This window comes from Physeter macrocephalus, chromosome 7, assembly GCF_002837175.3.
Source record: "Physeter macrocephalus isolate SW-GA chromosome 7, ASM283717v5, whole genome shotgun sequence".
Lineage (NCBI taxonomy): Eukaryota > Metazoa > Chordata > Mammalia > Artiodactyla > Physeteridae > Physeter > Physeter macrocephalus.
In genome coordinates, this window is record NC_041220.1 from 9,327,309 (window position 1) to 9,353,889 (window position 26,581).

Consider the following 26,581-nt stretch of genomic DNA (forward strand, 5'->3'; position numbering starts at 1 on the left):
GGTCTATGTCTTTTGGTTGGAGCATTTAATCCATTTACATTTAAGGTAATTATCGACATGTATCTTCCTATTACCATTTTCTTAATTGTTCTGAGTTTGTTTTTGTAGGTCTTTTCCTTCTCTTGTGTTTCCTGCCTAGATGAGTTCCTTTAGCATTTGTTGTAAAGCTGGTTTGGTGCTGTTGAGTTCTCTTAGCTTTTGCTTGTCTGTAACGGTTTTAAGTTCTCCGTGGAATCTGAATGAGATCCTTGCTGGGTAGAGTAATCTTGGTTGTAGGTTTTGCCCTTTCATCACTTTAAATATGTCCTGCCACACCCTTCTGGCCTGCAGAGTTTCTGCTGAAAGATCTGCTGTTAGCCTTTTGGGGATTCCCTTGTATGTTATTTGTTGTTTTTCCCTTGCTGCTTTTAATATTTTTTCTTTGTGTTTAATTTTTGATGGTTTGATTAATATGTGTCTTGTTGTGTTTCTCCTTGGATTTGTCCTGTATGGGACTCTGCATTTCCTGGACTTGATTGACTATTTCCTTTCCCATATTAGGGAAGTTTTAAACTATAATCTCTTCAAATATTTTCTCAGTACCTTTCTTTTTCTCTTCTTCTTCTGAGACCCCTATAATTTGAATATTGGTGCGTTTAATGTTGTCCCAGCGGTCTCTGAGACTGTCCTCAATTCTTTTCATTCTCTTTTGTTTATTCTGCTCTATGGTAGTTATTTCCACTATTTTTTCTTCCAGGTCACTTATCTGTTCTTCTGCCTCTGTTATTCTGCTATTCATTCCTTCTAGAGAATTTTTAATTTCATTTGTTGTGTTGTTCATCATTGTTTGTTACCTCTTCAGTTCTTCTAGGTCCTTGTTAAATGTTTCTTGTATTTTCTGCATTCTATCTCCAAGATCTTGGATATCTTTACTGTCATTACTCTGAATTCTTTTTCAGGTAGACTGCCTATTTCCTCTTCATTTGTTTGGTCTGGTGGTTTTTACCTTGCTCTTTCATCTGCTGTGTGTTTCTCTGTCTTCTCATTTTGCTTCACTTACTGTGATTGGGATCTCCTTTTCGCAGGCTGCAGGTTCATATCTCATGTTGTTTGTGGTGTCTGCCCCCAGTGGCTAAGGTTGGTTCATTGGGTTTTGTAGGCTTCCTGGTGGATAGGACTGGTGCCTGTGTTCTGATGGATGAGCCTGATCTTTTCTTTCTGGTGGGCAGGACTGCCTCCGGTGGTGTGTTTTGGGGTGTCTGTGAAGTTATTATGATTTTAGGCAGCCTCTCCGCTAATGGGTGGGGTTGTGTTCCTGTCTTGCTAGTTTTTTGGCATAGGGTGTCCAGCACTGTAGCTTGCTGGTCATTGAGTGGAGCTGAGTCTTAGCGTTGAGATGGAGATCTCTGTGAGAGTTCTTGCCGATTAATATTACAAGGGGCCGGGAGGTCTGGTGGACCAATGTCCTGAACTCGGCTCTTCCATCTCAGAGGCTCAGGCCTGACACCTGGCTGGAGCAACCAAGACCTTGTCAGCCACATGACTCAGACGAAAAGGGAGAAAAGAAAAAAGAAAGAAAGAAAATAAATAAAAGTTATTAAAGTAAAAAATTTAAAAAATATTATTAAAATAAAACAATTAAAAAGTAATTTTAAAAAAAGAAGAGAGCAACCAAACCAATAAACAAATCCACTAATGATAACAAGCGCTAGAAACTATACTAACAAAACCCGACAGACAGAACCCTAGGACAAATGGTAAAAGCAAACCTATACACACAAAATAACACAAAGAAGCACACACATACACACTCACAAAAAGAGAAAAAAAAAAAAATATATATATATAAAAGGAAGAGAGCAACCAAACCAATAAAGAAATCTACCAGTGATAATAAGCTCTAAATACTAAACTAAGATAAACATAAAACTAGAAACAAATTAGACCCAGAAGACAAACCCCAAGTCTACAGTTGCTCCGAAAATCTACCACCTCAGTTTTGGGCTGATTCGTTGTCTATTCAGGTATTCCAAAGATGCAGGTACATCTCGTTGATGGTGGAGATTTAATCCACTGCTCCTGAGGCCGCTGGGAGAGATTTCCCTTTCTCTGTTCGGACAGCTCCCGGGGTTCAGCTTAGGTTTTGATCTTGCCTCTGCTTGTCTGCTCTTCGCTCAGACAGGACGGGGTTAAAGGAGCCGCTGATTCGGGGGCTCTGGCTCACTCAGGCCGGGGGGAGGGAGGGGCACGGATGCGGGGCGAGCCTGCGGCGGCAGAGGCCGGCGTGACATTGCACCGCCCGAGGCGCGCCGTGCATTCTCCCGGGGAAGTTGTTCCTGGATCCCGGGACCCTGGCGGTGGCGGGCTGCACAGGCTCCCGGGAGGGGAGGGGTGGACGGTGACCTGTGCTCGCACACAGGCCTCTTGGTGGCGGCAGCAGCGGCCTTAGCGTCTCATGCCCGTCTCTGGGGTCCGCGCTGATAGCTGCGGCTCGCGCCCGTCTCTGGAGCTCCTTTAAGCGGCGCTCTGAATCCCTTCTCCTTGCGCACCAGGAAATAAAGAGGCGAGAAAAAGTCTCTTGTCTCTTCGGCAGCTCCAGACTCTCCCGGACTCCCTCCCGGCCAGCTGTGGCGCACTAGCCCCTTCACGCTGTGTTCACGCCGCCAAGCCCAGTCCTCTCCCTGCGATCCGACCTCCGAAGCCCGAGCCTCAGCTCCCAGCCCCCGCTCGCCCCGGCGGGTGAGCAGACGAACCTCTCGGCCTGGTGAGTGCCGGTCGGCACCGATCCTCTGTGCGGGAATCTCCCCGCTTTGCCCTCCGCACCCTGTGGCTGCGCTCTCCTCCGCGGCTCTGAAGCTTCCCCCTCTGCCACCCGCAGTCTCTGCCCGCAGAGGGGCTCCTAGTGTGTGGAAACCTTTCCTCCTTCACAGCTCCCTCCCCGAAGTGCAGGTCCCGTCCCTATTTCCCCCTCTGCCACCCGCAGTCTCCGCCTGCGAAGGGGCTTCTAGTGTGTGGAAACCTTTCCTCCACAGCTCCCTCCCACTGGTGCGGGTCACTTCCCTATTCTTTTGTTTCTGTGTTTTCTTTTTTCTTTTGCCCCACCCAGGTATGTGGGGAGTTTCTTGCCTTTTGTGAGGTCTGAGGTCTTCTGCCAGCGTTCAGTAGGTGTTCTGTAGGAGTTGTTCCACATCTAGATGTATTTTTGATGTATTTGTCACCCTGTGGCTGCGCTCTCCTCCGCGGCTCTGAAGCTTCCCCCTCTGCCACCCGCAGTCTCTGCCCGCAGAGGGGCTCCTAGTGTGTGGAAACCTTTCCTCCTTCACAGCTCCCTCCCCGAAGTGCAGGTCCCGTCCCTATTCTTTGTCCCTGTTTTTTCTTTTTTCTTTTGCCCTACCCAGGTACGTGGGGAGTTTCTTGCCTTTTGGGAGGTCTGAGGTCTTCTGCCAGCGTTCAGTAGGTGTTCTGTAGGAGTTGTTCCACGTGTAGATGTATTTCTGATGTATCTGTGGGGAGGAAGGTGATCTCCACGTCTTACTCTTCGGCCATCTTGAAGCTCCTTTCTCAAGCTGTCTTTTCAATGTCTGAGGCCTTCTGCCAGCGTTCAGTAGGTGTTCTGTAGGAGTTGTTCCACATCTAGATGTATTTTTGATGTATTTGTGGGAGGAAGGTGATCTGCATGTCTTACTCCTCCGCCATCTTGAAGGTCCTCCCTCCTTGTATTGATTTTTATTTCCATGATGGCTAATGATGTTGGGCATCTTTTCTCATGTGTTTATTGGTCATTTGTGTATCTTTTTTGGAGGAATGTCTGTTCAGATCCTTTGGACTTTTTTCAATTGGGTAGTGTTTTTATTATTGTGGCGTAATTGTTCTATGGATATTCTGGATACAAGTCCCTTATCAGATACATGATTTGCAAATATTTTCTCTCATTCTGTTGATTGTCTTTTCACTCTTTGGTGGTGTGCTTTGAAGCACAAAATTTCACATCTTCTTTATCCATTCATCTGTTGATGGACCCTGAGCTTGCTTCCATATGTTAGCAATTGTAAATAATGCTGCTGTGAACATTGGGGTGCATGTGTCTTTTTGAATTAATGTTTTTGTTTTCTTTAGCTATATGCCCAGGAGTGGAATTGCTGGGTCATACAGTAGTTCTATTTTTGGCCAATTGAGGAACCTGCATAATGTTTTCTACTGTGGCTGCACCAATTTACATTCCCACCAACAATGTATAAGTTCCCTTTTGTCCACATCCTCACCAACATTTATTATTTGTGTTCTTTTTGATGATAGCCATTCTGAGAGATGTGAGATGATATCACATTGTGGTTTTAATTTGCATTTCTCTGATGGCTAATGATGCTGAGCATCTTTTCACGTGCTTTGCTTATTAGTATTGTTTTTTACTAGATTCCTTAGGATTTTCTATATACAATATCATTTCCATATACAATATTGTAGCTGTCATAGAGATCGTTTTAATTCTTCATGTACAATCTAGGTGCCTTAATTTTATTACCTAATTGCCCTTCTAGAACTTCCAGCATGACATTGAACAGAAATGACAAGAGCAGACATCCTTGCCTTGTTTCTGGTCTTAGGAGGAAAACATTCAGTCTTTCACCATTAAGTATTATGTTAACTAAGGGTTTTTTGTAGGTGCTGTAATGATCTTTTAAAGAATTTATAATTGTTACAGTTCTCTTACATGGTCGCATTACCTAAATAAAATGGCATAACAGAATTTGACAAAATTGAGACCCAGTTGAGATAAATATTGTGAGAATAGGGCTACATCTTGTTTTATCCGTAACTACTGGCCATCTTCATTTTTGTGCTTGTCCTATCCACAACCTTCACCAAGGAATCTGATCCACCATTGGACCCTGCTGTCTCAGGAGTCAAATATAGTATTAGTATTATGGTGATGTCTTCCTCCTTTCGCCGTCCTTCAACTCCGTTTATTGGACTGGAATGACCATCTGACCCAAGCACAGCTAATCCTCGGGTGAGGCAGTAATCTTCACTCTCTAAGGCCAGATTCAAAAAGATTAATTTAACCAAGTGAGAATTGGACATAAGGAACAAAGAAAGAATTTTTCAGTTACTGGTGGAAGCTTTAGCTGAAAATTTGTGAGACAGAATCAGGACTTGGGAGGCTATAATGGACCACATGTAAGCTAAAATTATAGGGGAGTAGAAATTATAAATAAGCAGAAACAGTTATTAAAGCAAGATAGAAAGAAATATATACATAGAATAGAACTGAGTAACACAAACAGTAGAGTAGTAGAGGAAAGATTCTGGAACTTCTGCATCTAAGGTTTCTGGAGTGACCTTGAATCCAAACCCAATTTCCTGCTTCAGTTCTTGGATTTCCATGAAATCCTAATTTCCTTGTTCCTCCACGCGAGCCAATTTGAAAGGGTCTTTGTTCCTTGTAAATAAATGAAATAACTAAAAACATTCAGCATAAACTCATCACATTTGACAATATTTTTGTTTCTCAAGTGTCCTGAACGCTAAAGAGAAAGACATGGGAAAAGAGAATGGAAATTATTGATATTTTGGGGGGTAGTAAAGGGTAAAACCCACGTTGCTTAATATCGTTGCTATTAGTTGTTAGAAACATGATTAGTATTGACTAAATAATTCCTATTTAGGAGAAATATTTGGTAAGGTGCTAATAATGATATCGTTAAAATGACAATACTGTGCCTGATAAATTGTTCAAGGATAAGACATTTGGGAAGAAACCTTGTAAATGGGGAATATCCCCTAAGGATGTAAAATGGTGTGATGGCGATACCAATTATAGATGATATGAATGGCAAAAGGCTCTGTCTTGGCAGCTGGCACATGACTTCAGTTGAAGAAAAAGGTAATTTTGAAGATGAGGTAAATAAAATGATTGAGATTAGAGTTGGGCTTTATCCAATAATGACTGCTATTTAGTGAAGTGTAGGCTATAATTTTTCCCAGCTGAATTTGATTAAGCCTGCTCAGCTGCCAATAAGGACTTTATTAATGGAAGACAGGAGGGGCTAATGATGGGAAAAGTCAGTATGTAATTGAGTTTGGGAGCAATTTTTGACATGTAAGAGGAACATATGAGAAGTTAATGGGATACCTTGGCATTTCATTGGGAAAGAGATAAGGCCTAGCTCCATGGAGAGAGTCAGAATTATGTTGACTGAGGTTAGTACATTCATTTATTGGTTAGTAATCATGCCTTGTTATAACAAATACGTATACTAAAACGTGCTGCTGCTTTTGTTGATTTTGGATAATGATTTTGGATAGGGTGTTAATTTCCAGGCTTACTCAAGCTAATGTTCATGGAGAGCCAAACATAGGATCTAGAATTAAGCTAAATAAAACTATCACACAGGCAAACTTTAGTATAGAAATGATATGGTATAAAGCATTTTAAGAGTAGGGATTCTACAGATTAATTAATTGACTTTACTTACATATAGTGTAGTATGAGAGCATGGAAGTTTTGCATTCTCTCATTCAGGTTGGAGTCAAATTTATTCCTTCAGAACATCTCTTACTCATTTTCATGATTGCATATTATATTAATCAGGATTCTCCAAAGAAACAGAATCAATGGGATATATACAGATATATAAGAGGAGATGTATTATAGAAATTGGCTCATGTGAATATGGAGGCCAAGAAGTCCCATGATCTGTAAGCTAGAGAACCAGGAAAACTTGTGGTATAATTCAGTCTAAATCCGAAGACCTGAGAACCTGGAGTAGGGGTGTCCCAGCTGAAGCAGGGAGCACATTCTCCCTTCCTCCACCTTTACGTTCTATTCAGTTCCTCAGTGGATTGGATGTTTCCCACCCACATTGATGATGGGGATCTTCTTTACTCCTGATTTACTACCTATTGAAATGCTAATCTCTTTTGGAAACACCCTTACAGACACACCCAGAAATAATGTTTTAGCAGCTTTCCGGCCGTCTCCTAGCCTAGTCAAGTTGACAGATAAAATTCACTGTCATACATATGCATGTTATTGTGAGGCAGTTTGATATTTGTTTAAAGCACATGATTGTTTAAGGTAGAGCAATTCTGTTCACAAGTGACTATTTGGTGTATGCCACAAGTAGAGATGTAATGCAACTCATGGAATTATGGTATATTTTTATATGGCTAATTATTGGTAATTATGATAGAGTTTGATATAAAAATGCTCTTGAAAATTATATTTAGTATATTTACTGAAAATTATAGTGCCATATTCTACTAAAAACATATTTCAAGTGGATAAAAATATTTCAAGTTTTATATAACTTGAAATCATTTTAATTTACTTACAGTTCTGGTATGATTATGGTTGCTTAAACAAGGATGCAGATGAATCCTATCATCAGAGATTGAGCAGGAATATTATTTTCCTTAGTTAAGTTTGGTATGGTGATGACAATGAAAAATATTGGTCAATAATCAAAGAAAGAAAGAAATGGAAATTTCACTGAGCCCACCTGAGGATTAGAACTCGGGAGACAGTCTCTCAGAGAGCTCTGAGAACTGTTCTGAAGAGGGGTCTGTGCGATCACGCTGCTAGTCACGAGGAGCAGACATTTTAGCTAATGGTTTCAGTGCTTTTCTAAGTATGGGAAGATGCAAGAATCCAGGTTCATAAAAAATTTCTCCTGAAAATATCTAACTGTCTGAGGGCCAGTTCTGTCTGTTTTCCCAGAGCAGAGAATGTTTCATGCTGACCTTTACCCTGAATTTCTTTCAGGTCAACAACTGCGGTGGCTAATGACTTGATTCTTGTAGAACTGGATGGTGGGCAAAGTCTTTATTTTACAGTCCCTTCCCTTTTGGTCTTCATTTCGTTTGGGAGGCATTTCCTGACCAGTTTGTCCTACTGCCCTAGGAAGGCTTATTCTCAGGTCAGGCAAGCGTTTGGTTGATAGCTCACTTGCTGTGCTCTTACTGGACTAGGCCCTGTTAACAGCAGCCAAAAGCCTCTGTACCACCTGTCTTACTAGTCTGTTACGGTCCAGGACATGGTTCCCTCTTGTTGCTTCTTCCTATAATTAGAGTTACACTACTACAATCATTGATCTTATAGAAATATATTTGTTCCATCATTTCAAGTCACCTAGTCATCATTAATTTTATCTGAGGCTCAGGAATACATTTGGTAGTGCAAGAAACAATAATCTTGTAAAATAGGCAGAATACAAGTAATATAGCTAGTAACAGTAATAAGGTCATAAGTAAGTATTTAAGCTAAGAACTTCCATTGGGTTTGGCCCAGTATTTCCTCAGGTCATCTGACTAATCTCTTCTACACCAATCGCTGTCTTTAAGGGAAATGATATAGTGGCATTGTACATAAAGTTTACTAAAGATGTCTGCATGTACAAGGTGAGTGGTGGGTCATCATGACCCCTTACAGGATCAAAAAAAGAATGTTATCTTCTGAGGAGTTACATGGCTTGCGCCGGAAGGAGAAAAAAACAATCTTTATGGTTGAGCAGGTATTTCTGCCACTGGGGAGGTCTGGTTAATGCATAATGCATGCACAATGTACACTAGATGGGAGGGTGGAGGCCAAAATGAGCAGAGAACAATTTTATGTTTAAATTTTTCTTGTCTCTCCTTAAAATCTGAATTTTATTTCATCAGTGTGCATAAGCAGAGAGGAGAATTCTAGTAAATGTTACTCTATAGGAAATTGGTGACTTGTTAAGCTCCAGTGAGACACCTCCTAGTTTGGTAAACTTATCTAGATGAGAAAATAAAGTAGGCTGACAAATTAGATGTAGTGATATGAGTAGGAGCCTCCAGTTTATATTGATAATTGAATTGGATTTGGGGAGATGGGTCAGAAGGAGACTTCAAAGTCAGAGTCAAAGGAGAGGCTGGGAGCTTTGAAATTGATGATATTGGAAGGTGTGAAAGTAGGAACAGAGGACCCTGGTTATTCTTCCTTTGTGGATGCAAACTTTCCACACAGCAGCTCCTTGGTGTGATACATTAAATCTTTCTAGCCTTATCAAACATCATGCCATTTTCCAATATTCTTTAATGAAAGATGAAGCAATCTGGGTAGCAGCAATTGTGTTACATAAGAGGTGCACTAGAACTTCTAAACTGCAAGTGTCATTGTGAAAAGCAATAATTTTGAATTTTAGCACTCTGTAGCTGTCCAAAAGCTTTTTGCAAACATTTGCAGTAGTGGATTAAAACATGAATAAAATGGTACTAAATCCTAATAGCTCTAAAACCACACTTTTTTGCAGAATTAACTGAACCAAGTACTCATATTTTGGAAGAATTAGCTGGTTGAGACCAACCTTTGCAAAGGAAATAAGTAATTTAGTTACAGTCTATCATCATTTATGAGTGCCTGTTATGTGCAAATAATCACTGTGGTGAGAGCTATAGAACAGACGTTCTTCAACTGCTTCCCTTTCTAAAACCTCCCCATCAGATCAGTCACAAATCCTCTAAGTTCTGCCTCTTTATCCTAGCCTTGATCTGGGTCCTCCCTTGCACTCAGTTCCACTTCGTTACTCATCTTGCTTGCCTCCCCTTCTACAGTCCATCCTCCATCCTGCCACCGCAGCCGTCTTTCTAAAACACCAGTTACGTCACGTTGGCTGCCTGCCTAAATTTCTTGAGTAGTGTCCTAGAACCTCCAGGATTAATTTCAACCTCCTGTACACGGCACAAGCCCTACTGATTCTCATCTTAGTCTCTCCGGCCTTATTTCTCACCACTTGTTCTCAGGTACCTTATCATCACACACAGCGAGCTATTTGCAGTTTTGCAAAATGACCTTACACCTCTCCCTTCCCTCTATGTATCCTCTCCAGGTTCATTTCATCTGGGAAGTGCCCATCTCTTCTTTCCCCAGCCATCCTTACCTTTTGGTCCTTTTTCTTTCTTTCCCCAAACTAAGTTAATCACATCTTCCCTGGGCAACCATAGCACTTGTTCATACCACTGTTTTAATGCTTTCCATATTGACTTTTAATAGGTTTAACTGTTTACGTTGATCACTGGACTAGAAGTTACTTAAACACAAGAGGTATTTCTTTCCTTTCTATTTCCTTAGTAGCTGGCACAGTGCCTGGCTCATATCATGGACTCATTAAGTGGTCATACATGCAATCAAATCTACCTCCTAATATCTCTCATATAGGTCTTCTCTTCTTCATTTCTGCTGCCATTGTCTTAACTCAGGTCCTTGTTGCTCATCTGGATTCCTAAAACAACCTGTATCACCACTGTTTTTAGTCCTTCGCAGTGTGCCAATTAGTTCTCCGTCCTGTCACTACGAACATAATATTTTGAATACATAGATCTGATTGTTTCATTGAATTATCTGTGTCTCCTCATTATATTAAGAATAAAGTCTAAAAACGTCAAACTCATAGAAACAAAGAGTAGAATGGTGATTACCAGACGTTAGGGGGTGGGGAAAATGGGGAGACGTTGATCACAGAGAACAAACTTCCAGTTGGAAGATGAATAAGTTCTAAGAATCTAATGGACAACATTGTGATCATAGATAACAGTGCTGTACTATATACTTGACAGTTGCCGAGAGAGTGAATCTTAAATGATCTCACTACAAAAAAAGAATGGTAATTACGTGACATGATGGAGGTGTTAGCTAACCCTGCGGTGGTAATCACTTTGCAACATATAAGTGTGTAAAAACAACACGTGTTACACCTTACATGTACACAATGTTGTATGTCAATTGTATTTCGATAAGACTGGGGCAAGAAACGGATAAAGTCCAGTTCTTTAGCAGAGCACCTAAAGGTGTTGAGGATAGGGGTCTTGTCTCCTTTCCGCGTCTTGTCGCCCAGCCCGCCTCATCCTCAGCACAGCCACGCGCTGCACTCCGAAGTGCCTTGCTCTCTAGCCTCTACTCCTTTGCACACGTGGGTAGCTCTGCTAGTGCTGGCTTCTCCCACCCCACGGCTGCTAACTCCTAATCATCCTTTATAAGACGCATCCTTTTAGAAGCACTTGCTGCTGCGCCCATCCACCCTTGTCGCCATGTACCGTCCTGTAGCGGTTGCCCTCCCAGGCTCTCTCCTGTGCAGTTCTGTAATGACAGAGATTTTGTCCTGTTCATTTGTGCCACTGCCGACCAATCAATATTTGTTAGACAAGTAAGTGAAGGACGTATTTGATACAACTAGTTATATTAAACTGGAATTTTATTTACCTCTTCGTTTCTAGTGATAATTGCTTTAAAAGACTTTCTGTTGGTCTACGAACTCCCAGTGGGTTTTTGGCTCTCAGTTAAGCAACAGCTCAGAACAGAAGTGTCATATTTTCATATTCGTTCCAAGAAACATTTTTTGAATACTGGCTATGTGCCAGCTAATACACTCTATTGCTAGAGTTGATTTTGTTTTCCTTAGCTGTACAGTCTTGAAATTATTCCTATTAAACTTCCTCGGACCATCTACTTATTTTAGTGAGTTTGGATTTTCTTTGTTTAAAACATTAGCAACCCTTTCAACCTAGTGTTTAACTACAAGCCAAATAAGCATGCACTTGCTATTGCACTACTTCAGTTCAAGCACAAAAATATTGAATGACAGTAGCAAAGGAATGACCTCTGGTTACTGCCTTTTGATCCCTCCTGCCAGTATGATAGTAAATCAGTGACTGTTTCTGTGCTTTAATTTCTAATCTGTTGTGTTTCTACTTAGTAATATCACCAATATGTTGTTTTCTTTCTTTCTTTTTAAAATTTCTTAATACTATTACATAATTCCCTTACCAAATTTAAACAGGAAGTTTTCTTTTTTTAAAATTCTTTTAAATTAAAATATCTTTATTGGAGTATAATTGCTTTACAATAGTGTGTTAGTTTCTGCTGTACAACAAAGTGAATCAGCTATACATATGCATATATCCCCATATCCCCTCCCTCTTGCGTCTCCCTCCCACCCCTCTAGGTGGTCACAAAGCACTGAGCTGATCTCCCTGTGCTATGCGGCTGCTTCCCACTAGCTATCCATTTTACATTTGGTAGTGTATATATGTAAGTGCTACTCTCTCACTTCGTCTCATCTTCCCCTTCCCACCCTGTGTCCTCAAGTCTGTTCTCTAAATCTGTGTCTTTATTCCTACCCTGTCACTAGGTTCATCAGTACCATTTTTTTAGATTCCATATATACGCGTTAGCGTACGGTATTTGTTGTTCTCTTTCTGACTTACTTCACTCTGTATGACAGACTCTAGGTCCATCCACCTCACTACAAACAACTCAATTTCATTTCTTTTTATGGCTGAGTAATATTCCATTGTATATATGTGCCACATCTTCTTTATCCATTCATCTGTCGATGGACATTTAGGCTGCTTCCATGTCCTAAACAGGAAGTTTTCTTTGCTAGGAGTTGCCAGTCTCCATTAGAAGATGGTGCTTATCCAGAAAATCTGTAGCAATATTTCAAATTAAGTGATGGTTTTCTTTTTAAGTGAAAACTGTTAACTTTGGCTGACTTTTTGGTAACCAAAGGACAAGAAGATCTGAGTTCTTATTTAACCAAAATAAAATAGTATTGATTTCCATCTTATTAAATATAATGGGCAAGTGTTTCTATTTTTACTATGTTTCTAGTTATTTTTCTTACCCATTGATATGAGACCTACATTTTGGACAGGGATCCACAAGCAATTCATCAAATTGCCCCATTGTTTCATGGCTCTATAAAATATTTATATTGTAATAAGTATAGTATACCTGACTCAGGAATACCACTGAATGAATGGATTTTTGATGAAAGTGCTTGTTGTAGTTTCCTAGGGCTACTGTAACAAGGGGTCACAAAGTGAATGACACAAGCAGCAGAAGTGTACCGTCTCACATTTCTGGAGGCTAGAAGTCTAAGATCAGGTTGTTGGCAGGGTTCGTTCATTCTGAGGGGTGTGAAGGAATATCTGTTCCACGCCTCTCACATAATTTCTAGTAGCCTGAAGCATTCCTTGGCTTGTAGGTGGTGTTCTCCCTGAGTCTTCATGTTATCTTCCCTCTACATATCCCTGCATCCAAATTGTCCCTTTTTATAAGGACACAGTCATATTGGATGAGGGCCCACCCTGAGGACTTCATCTTAACTTGAATATCTGAAGAGACCCTATTTCTGAATAAGGTTACATTCACAGGTACTGGACGGTTAGGACTTCAACATATATTTTAAGAATACATTTTAAAGACTATTATTATAAAAAATGGGAATAACGGAAGATAGCTCTTCCTTTATATTTCCCAAGTTCTGTGAATCGTAATGTCTAAATCCTAATCATCTCAGCACTTTGTTTCCTCGGTTCTAAACACAGTTCCTTTACTCAGTAAAGGCTTATGGAATGAGTGAAGGATATTTTTCTGAAAATATGATCCACAGTGTACACTCCTAGATTGCAAGTGATATGGTTTAGAAAACTTCAGTAATTATTTCAAGATACCAACATATTTCTGGTTTGTTTTTAGTACCAGATCTCTATTTAATAATAAAATTGACATTCAAGGAGATGTAATTAATGTTTAAGGGTACAATTCACAACCCTGCCACAATACTGTACCATCCTTTGCTTAGTGAGTTTAGTGGTAGATTATATAGCTTCAAGAGTAAGGCAGCAAGTTATGCCTCCTGGAAACCAGCTGGTTTTGCTTTTTTCATGGTTATAGACTACTTACACTAACCAGTCATCTGGAATGTGGGTCATGCGAAGGGACAAGGAAGATGGTGAAAAGGAGTACAGATGGTCCAGCACCAGCCAGTTATCACCATTGGGAGAAATAAACCTCCAAGTCTTCTCTCTACTTCTACCAATGCCGTTTTTACCTTTAAAAAACTCTATCATAATGCGCTCATCATAATATTCTGAAATAACATGGCTTTGGTGCTCTAGATTTACTATCTTGGAGTGTCTTAAGTATTGGGAAGCTGATTCTGATGACTTCAACATTAAAGAGTCATAGAATCCCAGAACTTTGAACTAGATGTAACCTTATGCACAGTTGGTTCAAAGTTCCAACGTAGTGCACAGAACTTCCCACAGCATCCTGCAAACGCTATTTGTGCTATTTTAAATATGAAGAAATAAAATGTAACTGACATCTTATGATATACTATCAAGCAATAAATACTCAGTATAAAGACAAAAATATGCTGACTTTACACTCAAGAATTTATGCATGTTTCTGTTAAAAAAAATGGAAGGATTGGATGTTCCAGCCGCTGTTTTAGGTGCTTGGATACAACATTGACCAAGACAGACACACTGACTCGCTTTCCTAGGAGTTTACAGTCCCTCAGGAAATGAACATTCAATTTCAATAAAGTGTGGAAAGTGCTACAAATGGGGAAGTTAAGAGTTTGACAGAAGCACGTAGCAGGACCCTTAAATTATTCTGGGGTTAGACAGGTTTCCATGATGAAGCGATGTTGATGTCAAGATTGTAAGGATGAGGAATTGAGATTGGGGGGAGGTGGAGAAAAGCGTTCCTAGCAAAAGCTACAGTACACATCAAAGTCTGGAGCTCAGAGAGAGTATGTTAATGATGGTTCTTGTAAAGAATATAGCAAGTTAATTCATATTCTATTTATCTTACTCAATTACAGTGCGACTAATAGTCATGAACAGAGCTATATAGATAGAGAACACTTCCTTTTCAGTGAATTCAGTTGTGAATCATCTTCTATTCCTTTCATTTTTCCACACCTTTCTCTTTCCATCATCTCAATGAAATTTCTCAGTGACAGTCAGTGGTTCAAGGTGCCTCAGTTCAGGGTTGGTTGTATTAAAACTTTTATTTATTTCCTGAGCATGATCCCTGGGTTATCTCATATAATTCTCAGAACAATCTTGCCAGCAAGTGTCAATATCTGCAACTTGCACACGGGGAAACTGAGCCTCAAAGAAGTTAAATGGTACGTCCAAGTTCACAGACGGCTAGGATGCCAGCTTATGTCTGTCTGCCCCCCTAGCCCATTCTCTTTCCGCCTGGCTTTACTGCCTGTAAATTACAGAGTGGACGGTGAGAGGCCTTGTTTGAGACATGAAGTAAGCTTTTTGAAATTGAAAGCCTTCAATTTCAAATGTCGAGACTTCTCTTTTTTATTCTCCCCTCATTCTAGGAAGTCTTCACTCCATTCTCCTATCCACGTGACTGCCTTTGAAAAACTCATCTCTACTAAAGGAAACTAGAGATTCCTTAAGCCCCCAATTGCTGGGTTTACCTGCTTTAATATTTGAAAATGTACACCATCAGGAAATTTGTTCCTTTATATAAATTCATTCCTTTATGCTTCATTTTAAAACAGGTGTCTCATTGATATACTCCAGAGCAGGAAAAGAACAGAGAGGAAAGGGAACTAATAATTCAGAGCCCCAGTGCCAGGACCTATGTTAGACCCTTTAAAGACATTAGCTCATTTCATCCTCAGCATAAACTGTAGGGTGGATATTATAATTCCCACTTAACAAGGAAGGAAACATTGGCACAGCTGCCTTAGCTGCAGAGCTAGGATTTGAACTCTCATTTGTAGATATCCGAAGTCCATGATTTTTCTACTACACTATGCTACACTATGCTGATCATTCATTTATTTCTTTCACGATTTTTTTTGGCCATGCTGCATGGTATGCAGGATCTTAGTTCCCCAACCAGGAATTGAACCTGAGCCCCCTGCAGTGGGGGCGCAGAGTCTTTTATTTATTTATTTATTTATATTTTTGGCTGCATTGGGTCTTTGTTGCTGCATGCAGGCTTTCTCTAGTCGCGGCGAGCGGGGGCTACTCTTTGTTGTGGTGCACGGGCTTCTCATTGCGGTGGCTTCTCGTTGCAGAGCACAGGCTCCAGGTGCATGGGCTTCAGTAGTTGTGGCTCGTGGGCTCAGTAGTTGTGGCTCACAGGCTCTAGAGTGCAGGCTCAGTAGTTGTGGCACACGGGCTTAGTTGCTCCGCGGCATGTGGGATCTTCCCGGACCAGGACTCGAACCCTTGTCCCCTGAATTGGCAGGCGGATTCTTAACCACTGCACCACCAGGGATGTCCCAGATGCACAGAGTCTTAACCACTGGACCGCCAGGGAAGTCCCTCAAGATTTTCACTGAGAGATTCCATGTGCTATCACTGAGAATATTAAGGTGAGAATCGAACTCACTATTTAAGAAGACCCTTATTTTCTAATTGGCTCTGTATTGCTCATTGGTAATTTATTGCATTGGGGCCTGGTGTGTAATAGGAACCTGAATATTTGATACATTACATGCTTATTTAATTTTTCACCCCAGAATATGTCCACTTGTCACCAGTATGTATGCATTTTGGAGCATTTAACTTTTCTTCCTAAGTATACTACTTTGAATTTACTCTCATTATTTATTTGTGCCCACTGGATGCGGTCATATATCCACGCACCCATGAAAGTCCCTGTGTGTGTTCCCTGAACCTTGATTCTCTGCTCTCCGGGCCGTGCACATCTGTTCTCCCGGCCCCATGGATTTGGCCAGAAGGCTCTTGAAGGGGATGGGCCTGGCGGCGCTCGTCGGCGTCCCCGCTGCTTGCCTTTGAGGATTGGACAGCTCCTGCTCCTGCAGGACTGCGCATGCGTCTAGGACGCAGGGGTGGTGAAGCGGGCAGTAGTGCGGGGCTGTGGAAGTTCAGCTCCCCGCTGTTTCCTCTACTGGCTAGCGTGCTGCCCCCCTAATTTAACTCTGGGTGGGTGGAAACACGTCTGTGTCCAGTGTGGTGCCCGCTTCTCGCTATTTTGTTCTTTAAACTTTTCCATCTCCACATCACACCTCTCCAGAGCGGCGGAGAGGCAGGGGAAAGGAGGCGAAGCCAAGGCCTGCAGATGCTTGAGAACCATCAGGGCTTTTTGTTTTCTTTAGAGCAGGGGTAGCCTCTGTGCACTTTGAATGTCATTGTCTCTAAACTGTAGCAAAAGTAGAAGCTACCTTGGTTTGAAAATATTTTCCAAGGGTTTCTTCTGAACTCTCATTCACTCTTTTGTTTTTTCCCAGGTCCTAGAAGGATGAACTTGGCATGCAAACTGGAGGGCTCAGGTACGAAGTCTCAGCTATATCTAACCAAAGCTTTTACCCATGCAAGGGTTTAATTTCCATTCTACCCGGGACCCCGTTATTCCTGATAGGCCTTTCACATCCTCAGGCTTGTGACCTGTGTTGGTCCCCAAATCTGCCATCTTTAACAATAACGTTTAGGACTCTCCAGCAGGCTATGCTTGTGCTGTAATCTGGCTCCAGTTTGAATATACTTTAGATACAATTTTTCTGTATAGAAATATTTATCTGGGACTACTTTATCCCACCTAAACCAAATGAAGAACATGGAAAAATCTGTGAATTGGTATTGTTAAAATTAAATACAAAATGGAGACCAGACCTGAAAATTCCCTGGCAGACAAAACCATTTAAGCCACAGAAGGAAAACTAAATGGAAATTATTTCATGAACATAAGTAAAAGTTAACTTCGGTTATTTCTTGTACATGCCTCTGATAATCATAAAAGAAATGTGTTATCTTCCTAAATATGTTATCAGATAATCACTTTTAACCAACCCCCTACCATCTGGAAACCCCCATTGAAATAACGAATCATTGTAAGAGTTAAACAACTTCCTCATTTTCATTTTATAAATCATTCTGTAACATCACGTCCTTGAGCTTCATATCAGTTTTAAATTTGAAACCTCCCAGTTCTCAAACTGTTCTTATAGGCACAATAACTCTTACTAAATACTGTTTACTGATCTGGTGGTTTTAATTTTGCTATTTCTGGATTTTTGACAGTGTTATGGGCTGAATTGTGTCCTTCTAAAACTTACATGTTGAAGCCCTAATTCTTAGTACCTCAGAATGTGACTCTGTTTGGAGACTGGGTCTTTAAAGAGGCAGTCAAGTTAAAATGCGGTCATTAGAGTGGGCCCTAATCCAATCTGACTCGTGTCCTCGTAAGAAGAGGGAATTGGGACACAGATGCACAGCAAGGGAAGACCATGTGAAGACACAGGGAGAAGACGGCCACCTACAAGCCAAGGAGAGAGACGTCAGAAGAAACCATCCCTGCCAGCAACTTGGTCTCAGACTTCTAACCTCCAGAAGTGTAAGAAGACAAATTTTTGTTGTATAAGCCACTCTGTCTGTGGTACTTTGTTATGGCAGCCCTAGCAGACTAATACAGTTGGTTTCCAAGTATGTGCTGAAAGGGCTGTGTTTCCAGTTAGACACATTCAATTTAGATAATATAGTACAGCACCAAAGAAGAAATCCTCCAAAACGATTGATTTTGACAATGTAGTTTTCCTGATAGTATCAATTCTACTCTACCAAGGAATAAGCGCTCAGAAATTCAGGGTTATGGCCGCCGTTCAGTTGGTGGCCATAATGAAGTATATGTGGCCTCAAGCCATCTTCTAACCAAAAATTGATTTATCAGTATGTAAAAGTGGTAAAAGTCTTCTCCTTCATGAAGCCTGTAATTAAAGTTACATAAATGGGGACATTTTAATCATAACCTCTACAATCAAAATAAAGTCGGGGGACTTCCCTGGTGGTCCACTGGTTAAGACTCCGTGCTCCCAATGCAGGGGCCCCGGGTTCCACCCCGGTCAGAAAACTAGGTCCCCCATGCTGCAACTAAAGAGCCCGCGTGCCGCAAAGAAGATCCTGCGTGCCGCAACGAAGACCCGGTGCAGCCAAATAAATAAGTAAATATTAAAAAAAAAAAAAAAAAGTCAGTAATTTGATATTGTTTTTTGAAAAGTTATATTTTGGCAATACTTGTGGGGCATCGGATGCAAAAAGTATGGGGCAAGACCATTTAGGGAGAAAAAGAACGGGAAAAGTGTTCCCCGGATTTTAATTAAAACATTGTTTACTGAGTGTTGCACTGTACTAGAGTGAAAGATATGTATATGTTATAAAAACTAATTTAAGACTGCTTTTTGCTCACAAAGAGACACAGCTGGGTTTCAGCATTTGTGTGTATTCAAGATCAGTCTTCACTGAGAAAAAGAAACTCTGTAGCCATTTGGAGAAGAAAATGAAAACTAAGCTTACTCATCAGTCATTAGAAAACATTCTTTGTGTGCACATGCAACGTAAAGCTCATCAGGTTTATGATACAGCCACTTCCAGTTCTTAGAAAGCTTAAGCTCTTGATTAGATGCCATTTTAGTTGAATTTTTTATACCCAGAATTAGAAATTTGTACAATATAACCATTTATTCACACTGCTACCAGGCAGCATCACTAAAGACCTGTGAACCATGGACCACGCACTTACGCTGACTTCTGGAATTCTGGGCAATTCTGGGAGAGGATGATAGGATGGTGACCCAAAGGGTGCAGAGCTTCCCTTCCTACATCTTTGCATGGATTCGAAATCTGATTCTAACAACTCTGAGCATCTGAGAAAAGGAAAGTCCTGACTGCAAATTGATTGATCGCCCCAGAGGAGATGCCCGTGCCTCAGTCTACCCTTTCCAAAACAAAGGAGCAGGAGTGAAGAGAAGGTAATGATTTTAAAGGACACCTGACCTGCAGCCCTGGCCGCCTCTGCTAGCTGTCAGCGAAAACACTTGTGCTGTTCCAGAAGCCACGCCAACCTCAAACTCCCCCTCCAGAAGGGTTGAATTTCGGAATCTCTTCACCATCCACCAGAAGGAATTTCCACCCTCCGTGAAGCAACAGGACACAACTGAAGCATGAAAACAGTTGACAGACCGCTGACATTACGCTGCCAGAAACAGAATGATCCTCTCACTGAAGGAAGATACGAAGACCCTGTCGTCACTCTTCACCTCCACTCCCCACGTCGGCCTGTATCCGTATGAGAATTGCAGCTCCCTGGAAGCAACTGGAAGGAATGAAACGGTCCGCTGCATTCTGGGGTGTGTAAATCCCGCCACAACCCGACTCCAGAGCACTGTAAGAAGGGACAAGGATAAGAAGAGTCTCTGTGGCAGTGCCCACCGGGGGTTGCAGCTTTGCGTGCGTTCCATCTTTTCAGAGTATTAGGGCTCTGGAAAGTGAAGGAAGGAGAAGATGCCACCTCTCTCCTTCAGAGCTGCATTAAATGAAATTTTGCTGATTGCTAGAAATGGGTCTGGTCAGGATTTCTCAACGTCTTCGCTCTTGACGTTTGGGGCCAGGTCATTCTTTGTTGTGTGGTGCGGCCGTGTGTACGTTTAGCTGCATCTCTAGATCTCGGGATGTTTTGCAGCACCTCTGGCCTCTACTTATTAGATGCCAGTAACCTCCTACCCCCTCCGCACACACATAGTGACAACCGACAGTGTCTCCAGGCAATGCCGAATGTCCCTCAGGGCAAAATCACTCCTGGTTGAGAACTGTTGAAAGAGGACAACCAGAGACATAATTGAAGAATAGATTGTTGAATGGAAACAAATGACCTAGGCGTGTAGATCAAATGGATCACTGAGTTCTAGGCAAAATCTGTAATTACTGATATTTGTTGCGAGCTTATTTTATGCCAGGCGCTGTTCTAAGTGCTTCTTTACCGCATTATCTCATTTCACCCCAGACCACGCTTTGAGGGAGGTACTATTATCGTCTCCATCTTACACCCGAAGGAATGGAGACACAGAAAGGTAAGGCAGGGGCCCACTAGTAAGTCAAACTGAATCAAATCTGATTCAGTCCCAGACAATCTGACTCTGGAGGCAGCTTTCTAGTCACTAAGCGATAAGCATGTACACCTGTATCACCCTTTATAAATTGCAGGGCACTTTCCCGGTTTAACCCTGCCTCTCTCCCCGATTCACCTATATTACCTGATGGTTTCTTCCTACAGGTTTAAGCTCAGGCAGCTGACCAAGGCAGCGGTAGAGCTGCAGCACCAGGCCCATCAGCTGGGGCCTGGCGTTCACTTCAGTGCTTTCAGTTAGACTCTGAAGCGTCTGGGTTGAGCCGCAGCCTTTCTCCACTTCCCTCCACGTTGGCCTAGACCCCTGGCTTCTGCCCCGTTTTCTTCTGAAGTGTTCTGATTAACCTGAATCCCATCCACTTGGCTGAGACCTTGATTAACCCAGAAACACCTGCCCCGGTGGGTGTTTTCTATTCCCTGCCCCACAGCAGTCTGAGAGTGTAGCACTACAAGCTCCTCTTGGGGGACTGACCTGCCCTAGATGGACGCCCACCTTCGTCGAGCCTGAAATGGCTGTGCCCCTTGGTCCACAGCGTTTGGGGTTAACACTGCCTTACCCTCAGGGGTAGCCCTGTAATCTAGCCAGTTCCTCTGTTCTGCTCCCACCCGCCTCCCTGGGGAGCCCTCTAGAAGTTCATGACTTCTCACCAGTCAAGGGAGGGAGGCAGTTAACCTTGTGTTTTGGAGTTTGTTGTTTGTTTGTGTTAAAATGTTATTTTGATCTTCCAAATAATTTATGTAGCAAGAGGGGCATATATTTTAATCCCATTTGAGCAAAGCGCCCCAGTGACTTTCCCTAATGCCACAGTGCTACTAAAATGACGGGGCCAGGGCTTAAACCCAGGTCAGGAAACCATAGATCTTTAGGGCTTGAAAGGCCTTTAACAGTCATCTAATCCAACCAAGTAAACGAAACCTGCATCTCCTCCATAACATCTCTGCCAAGTAGTTAACCAGGCTGCGTTTGAACACCTTCCCTCACAGGACAGCTCGGTTCACCTCTGGCTGCTTCTGGCAGTCACTAGTTTAATCATTCGCGCACCCTTTAATTCATCAAACAAGTATTTCAGGTCCTGCTATGGGCACCGTCAGGTGTTATGTGGCCATGGAGGTGATTTCTGGAAGTAAATTTAGTTAAAGATAGAAAGTGGAAAGTTCTACAGGAGGGGTACGGATAAAGTGCTGTGGAAACTGTTGGAAATTTCTTCCTTCTGCTGACCTGAAAACTGTCCTACTGTGTAGCTGCCAAAATTTGGTCTGAATTCTGTTCTTCCCATTTATAAAAAAAAAGTTACTTCCTTCCATTACAGCTAGTGTGTCATCCTTCAGTTGTTTCTCATAAAGGACTTCAGGTCCTTTCTCTCTCCTGAGTACTCCTCCCTGAACCCGTTTCAGTTTGTCTCTGATTCTCTGAAAGGGTTTCCCTAGAGCTGAACAGAATGTGTTGTGGACTGGTCAGAAGAGAAGTGAACTACCATTTCTCATTCTGGATAAACGAATCCTGTAGGGCATGAAAACTATTTGGTGACCACTCTCATCCATTATTGTTTCAAACTGACTTTACTATGAACTCATACCCACGGTGCCAGGTGTTGGAAAGGCAGGGTTGCGACTAGGATACCACTCTTAAATGTCTTATCCTGTCAGACTATTATACTATTGCTCATGTGACAGACCCCTTACGACTTAAAGTTAATTAATAATAATAATTATTATTATTATTTTTAAAATTTATTTAATCAATTTATTTATTTTTGGCTGCGTTGGGTCTGCGTTGCTCCGCGCGCGGGCTTTCTCTAGTTGCGGCGAGCGGGGGCTGCTCTTCGTTGCGGTGCGCGGGCTTCTCATTGCAGTGGCTTCTCTTGTTGCGGAGCACGGGCTCTAGGCACGCCGGCTTCAGTAGTTGTGGCACGTGGGCTCAGTAGCTGTGGCTCGTGGGCTCTAGAGCGCAGGCTCAGTAGTTGTGGCGCACGGACTTAGTTGCTCCGCGGCATGTGGGATCTTCCCGGACCAGGGCTCGAACCCGTGCCCCCTGCATTGGCAGGCGGATTCTTAACCATTGCCCCACCAGGGAAGCCCTAATTATTATTTTTAATTGGGGTAAAATACACATAAAGTTTACCATTTTAACCATTTTTAAACATAGAGTTCAGTTGCATTAAATATATTCACTTTATTGTACAACCATCACCACATCCATTTCCAGAACGTTTTCATCTTCCCAAATTGAAACTCTGTGCCCATGAAACTAACTCCCCATATCCCCCTCCCCACAGCCTCTCACAGTGACCATTCTACTTTCTGTCTCCATGAATTTGACTGCTCTAAGTACCTCATATAAGTGGAATTGTATAGTAGTTGATTTTTTTGTGCGACTGGCTTATTTCACCTACCTTAATGTGTTCAGAATTCATCTATGTTGTAGCCTGTGTCAGAATTCCCTTCATTTTTAAGGCTGTGTAATACTCCATTGTACATATATACCACATTTTGTTTATCCATTCATCTGTCGATAGACACTTGGGTTACTTCTAGCTTCTCGCTATTGAAAATAGTGCTGCTGTGAACATGGGTGTACAAATATCTTTTTGAGACTTTTGCTTTCAGTTCTTTCGGGTATATACCCAGATGTGGAATTGCTGGATTGTAAGGAATTAATAACTATTTTTAATCTTTTCAGAATATTTTTTAAAATGTACTGCTTGTCTGTCCTAGACCATTTTTGTTTGTTTGCTTATTTGTTTTTGTTTTAGATCTCACTTAGACAAGATATAAAATTTCAGGTCTGGATAAATTTAATTGAGTTTGAAATCTCCCTTATCAAATCTGATATTCAGTGACAGCTAGTGCCAGATTTTGAAAAGCCTTTCTTGGAATAGTAAGGACACTAGATGCCAATTACCTATCGAACAGTATTAAAGATACTAGATACCTTTTGGCAAAACACCAATGAAGATACACTTTTGTATCCTTTTGTATAGGATTCCTCCTTTTCACATAACGAATAGTCCATTTTCTAGTAGAGTTGGGCCATGCAAATCGCATGTCAAGGTGGCCGTGCTAAACACCGTGTTGCCCTCGGAGTTGAAAAGCTGAGTACTGATTTGGTCTCAGTGTCATTCGAGGGCTCCTCCGTAGCCTGTCAAGTCTGACGAGGGTCAGCAGCTGTCACTTGCTCTCTCATCCGCTCCCTTGTCCACTAAAACCTGGCAGTGCAAGGCTGCCATGCCGTTAAGTCAACTCTCTAATAAAACGATAGAATTTAAGTAATTCAAGTAATAATAAGAGCCCTCATCTACAGGGAAGTTTTATGACTTTATCCTTTCCGAAGTATCAACTTAGAGCATCAGACTTTCTTTACATCCGACATTCTGTGAAAACAAGTCCCTTGCTTTACATAAGGCTCGTGTGCGTAGAAGACATTAACTTATCACTCTGACTTCATAAATTTGAAATGTGAATCTTTTAACTACATCCCGTGTCTGTTTAATATTTCGTTTAAATGTGCTCAGTCTCCTTTTATAAGCAGTGAATCGTCAGGACGTTACAGGATTATCATCAAAACCAGGTCAGTTGGTATTCGCCGTGTCAGGCAGTGTGCTAGGGGCTTGTGCATACTGGTAAGCGAAGTTTAAACATAGACACTCCCTCAGGGATCTTATACTTTTAGAGGACACTGTTTACGTTCTAAAACCTGTTGTCTCTCAACCTTCTCCACCTTAGTAAAGGGCATCATTGCCATCTAACCTGCTGCTCAAGCCAGAAATGTAGGACTTTTCTTTGGTTTTCTCTCTCCCAACCCTCCAGCTCCCTTCTCTGCTACCTCCAGAATAGATCTGGGCTACGTCTACTTCTCTTCATCTCTATCTGCTGCCATCATCTGAACGCAGGCCACTGCTATTTCTCGTCTGGATTACTGTGATAGCCTCAATAACCTCCTAGCTGGTCTATCTAATGCTACTATTGTTCCCCTTCCATCCCTTGCCCTCCGTCAAGGAACCAGTGATCTATTCAAAACCTTCTCATTGCACGTATAAAAAAACCAAAACCCCTATAAAGCTCGGCCTGCTACGTCCCTGCCTGTTTCTCTGAAGTCCTCTCCTTCCCCTCCGCTCTCTGTTCTCTCTGCTCCAGCCACACTTGCAATCTGGCAGCCCTTTCCGTGCGTAGCAATGACAAGCTCTTCTCAGCCTCACAGCTTGCACAAATGCCGTTCGCTCTGCCGGGGCTGCTCTTACCCTGCTTGGCCTCTCCTTACGTCCTGAAGATTTAACCTAAAGGCGTTCTCTTCAGGGAGGAATTCCCGGAAAATGCTGGGTAGGTCTCTCCATTGAAGTGTGTGTGTGTGTGTGTGTGTGTGTGTGTGTGTGTGTGTGTGGCGGGGGACAGTGTAGAGATCAGTTTGACAGAAGTACTCAATGCTGGGCCACAGTAAGCTAGGGTCAGGGTCTTGGGCTGGATGTGGGGAACAGGTTGAGGAACTAAGTTCTGACGAATATTTGTCAGATCTAGAATGACCAAAGGAACTGGGGGGGAGGTGCGGGTCAGAAAAGGCAGTTAGGGCAATGTTGAAGTAGCCCAGGGATACAGATAAGGACCTAAACTGGGGCTGAGGAAGAAGTGATGTAGAGTATGGAAGGCTGAATAGTGGCCTGCCACAGATGTCCATGCCCTAATGCCCAGAACCTGTGGCTATGTTCTCTTATATGGGCAAAGGGACTTTGCAGATGTGATTAACGATCCTGAGATGGGAAATTACCCTGGACTATCTGGGTGTGTCCAATGTAAGGACAAGGGTCTTTATAAGAGGGAGGCGGGGTGGGCAACGTTAGGAGAAGGTGACGTTACTGTGGAAATAGAGGTTGGAGTAACGTGGACACAAGCTCAGGAATGTGAGCAACTTCTGGAAGCTGGAAGAGGTTAGAAACAGATTCTCCTCTGGAGCTTCCAGAAGGAATCAGTCTTGCCAACGTCTTGATTTTATCCCTGTAAGACTCATTTAGGATTTCTGGCTTCCAGAACTATAAGAGAATAAATTTGTGTTGTTTAAGCCGCTAAGTAGGTGGTAACTTGTTACAGCAGCAATAGGAAACTAACATATAGAGGAAGAGATGGATATGAAAGACATTACAAAGGAAAAATGGTGGTTTCTGATGAATGACTAGATGAGGGGAGAAGAATTGAGAATCAGAGAAATTCCAAGATTCTGAATCTAGATTATGAAGGCATTGGAAGGAGAATTAATTTCTGGGGGAAAAAATGAGTCAATTTTATATATCTTGCTTGGGTTCCAGGGAGGGCATCCAAAATTAAGTTTACCTTATATGAGGGTTTGATTTCGGGGCGTCAGGAAGGGGCCCTTAGGAGGCAAAATGCAGCTCCCATCCGTTATATCAGAGGTGAAGTCACCTCACTTAAAACTCCCTTCTGGGAGAGAATGGCCAAGTATTAAGCCTTATTGCATTTCAGTATGAATGTGCTTATCGTGTTCCTAGATTTGGTAAGTGGTTGAGGCAGAGAGTCCATGAACACTCATAGGATGCCTGCCGAGCTAGTCTTAGAAGTCTTATGTGAGTCATTATTAACTCTTATGTGAGTTATTAATTATGTGAGTATATGCACCGTTTTTGTGGTGACAGTGTGTAAGTTTCATCAGATTCTCAAAAGGATAGAAGATCAAAAAAGAAAGTTAAGAATCATGCTCTACTGGTATGGGATATCAGAGGGCGGAAGAGGGCAGGCAAAGGGCAAGAGCAAGCAGAAAAGGCAACACATGAGAAATAGACTCACAGACATAGAGAACAAACTTATGGTTACCAAAGGGGATAGCAGGGGCGGGGGAGATAAATTAGGAGTTTGGGATTAACATATACACGCTACTATATATAA

The 26,581-nt window shown here is 42.0% G+C and overlaps 1 long non-coding RNA gene across 3 annotated transcripts in view; it reads left to right on the forward strand.

Moving 5' to 3' along the window:
- The window catches only part of LOC102976669 (uncharacterized), a 57,565-nt gene that overhangs the window by 22,869 nt on the left and 8,115 nt on the right, over positions 1 to 26,581 (forward strand). For 2 of the 3 annotated variants that reach the window (XR_447426.4, XR_008617743.1), the window contains exon 2: positions 17,025 to 17,066. This is a non-coding gene — a long non-coding RNA (uncharacterized lncRNA). Of the gene's footprint in view, positions 1 to 17,024; positions 17,067 to 17,814; positions 18,334 to 26,581 lie in introns of those variants that run through there. The other variant, XR_008617744.1, reaches the window with a different exon arrangement.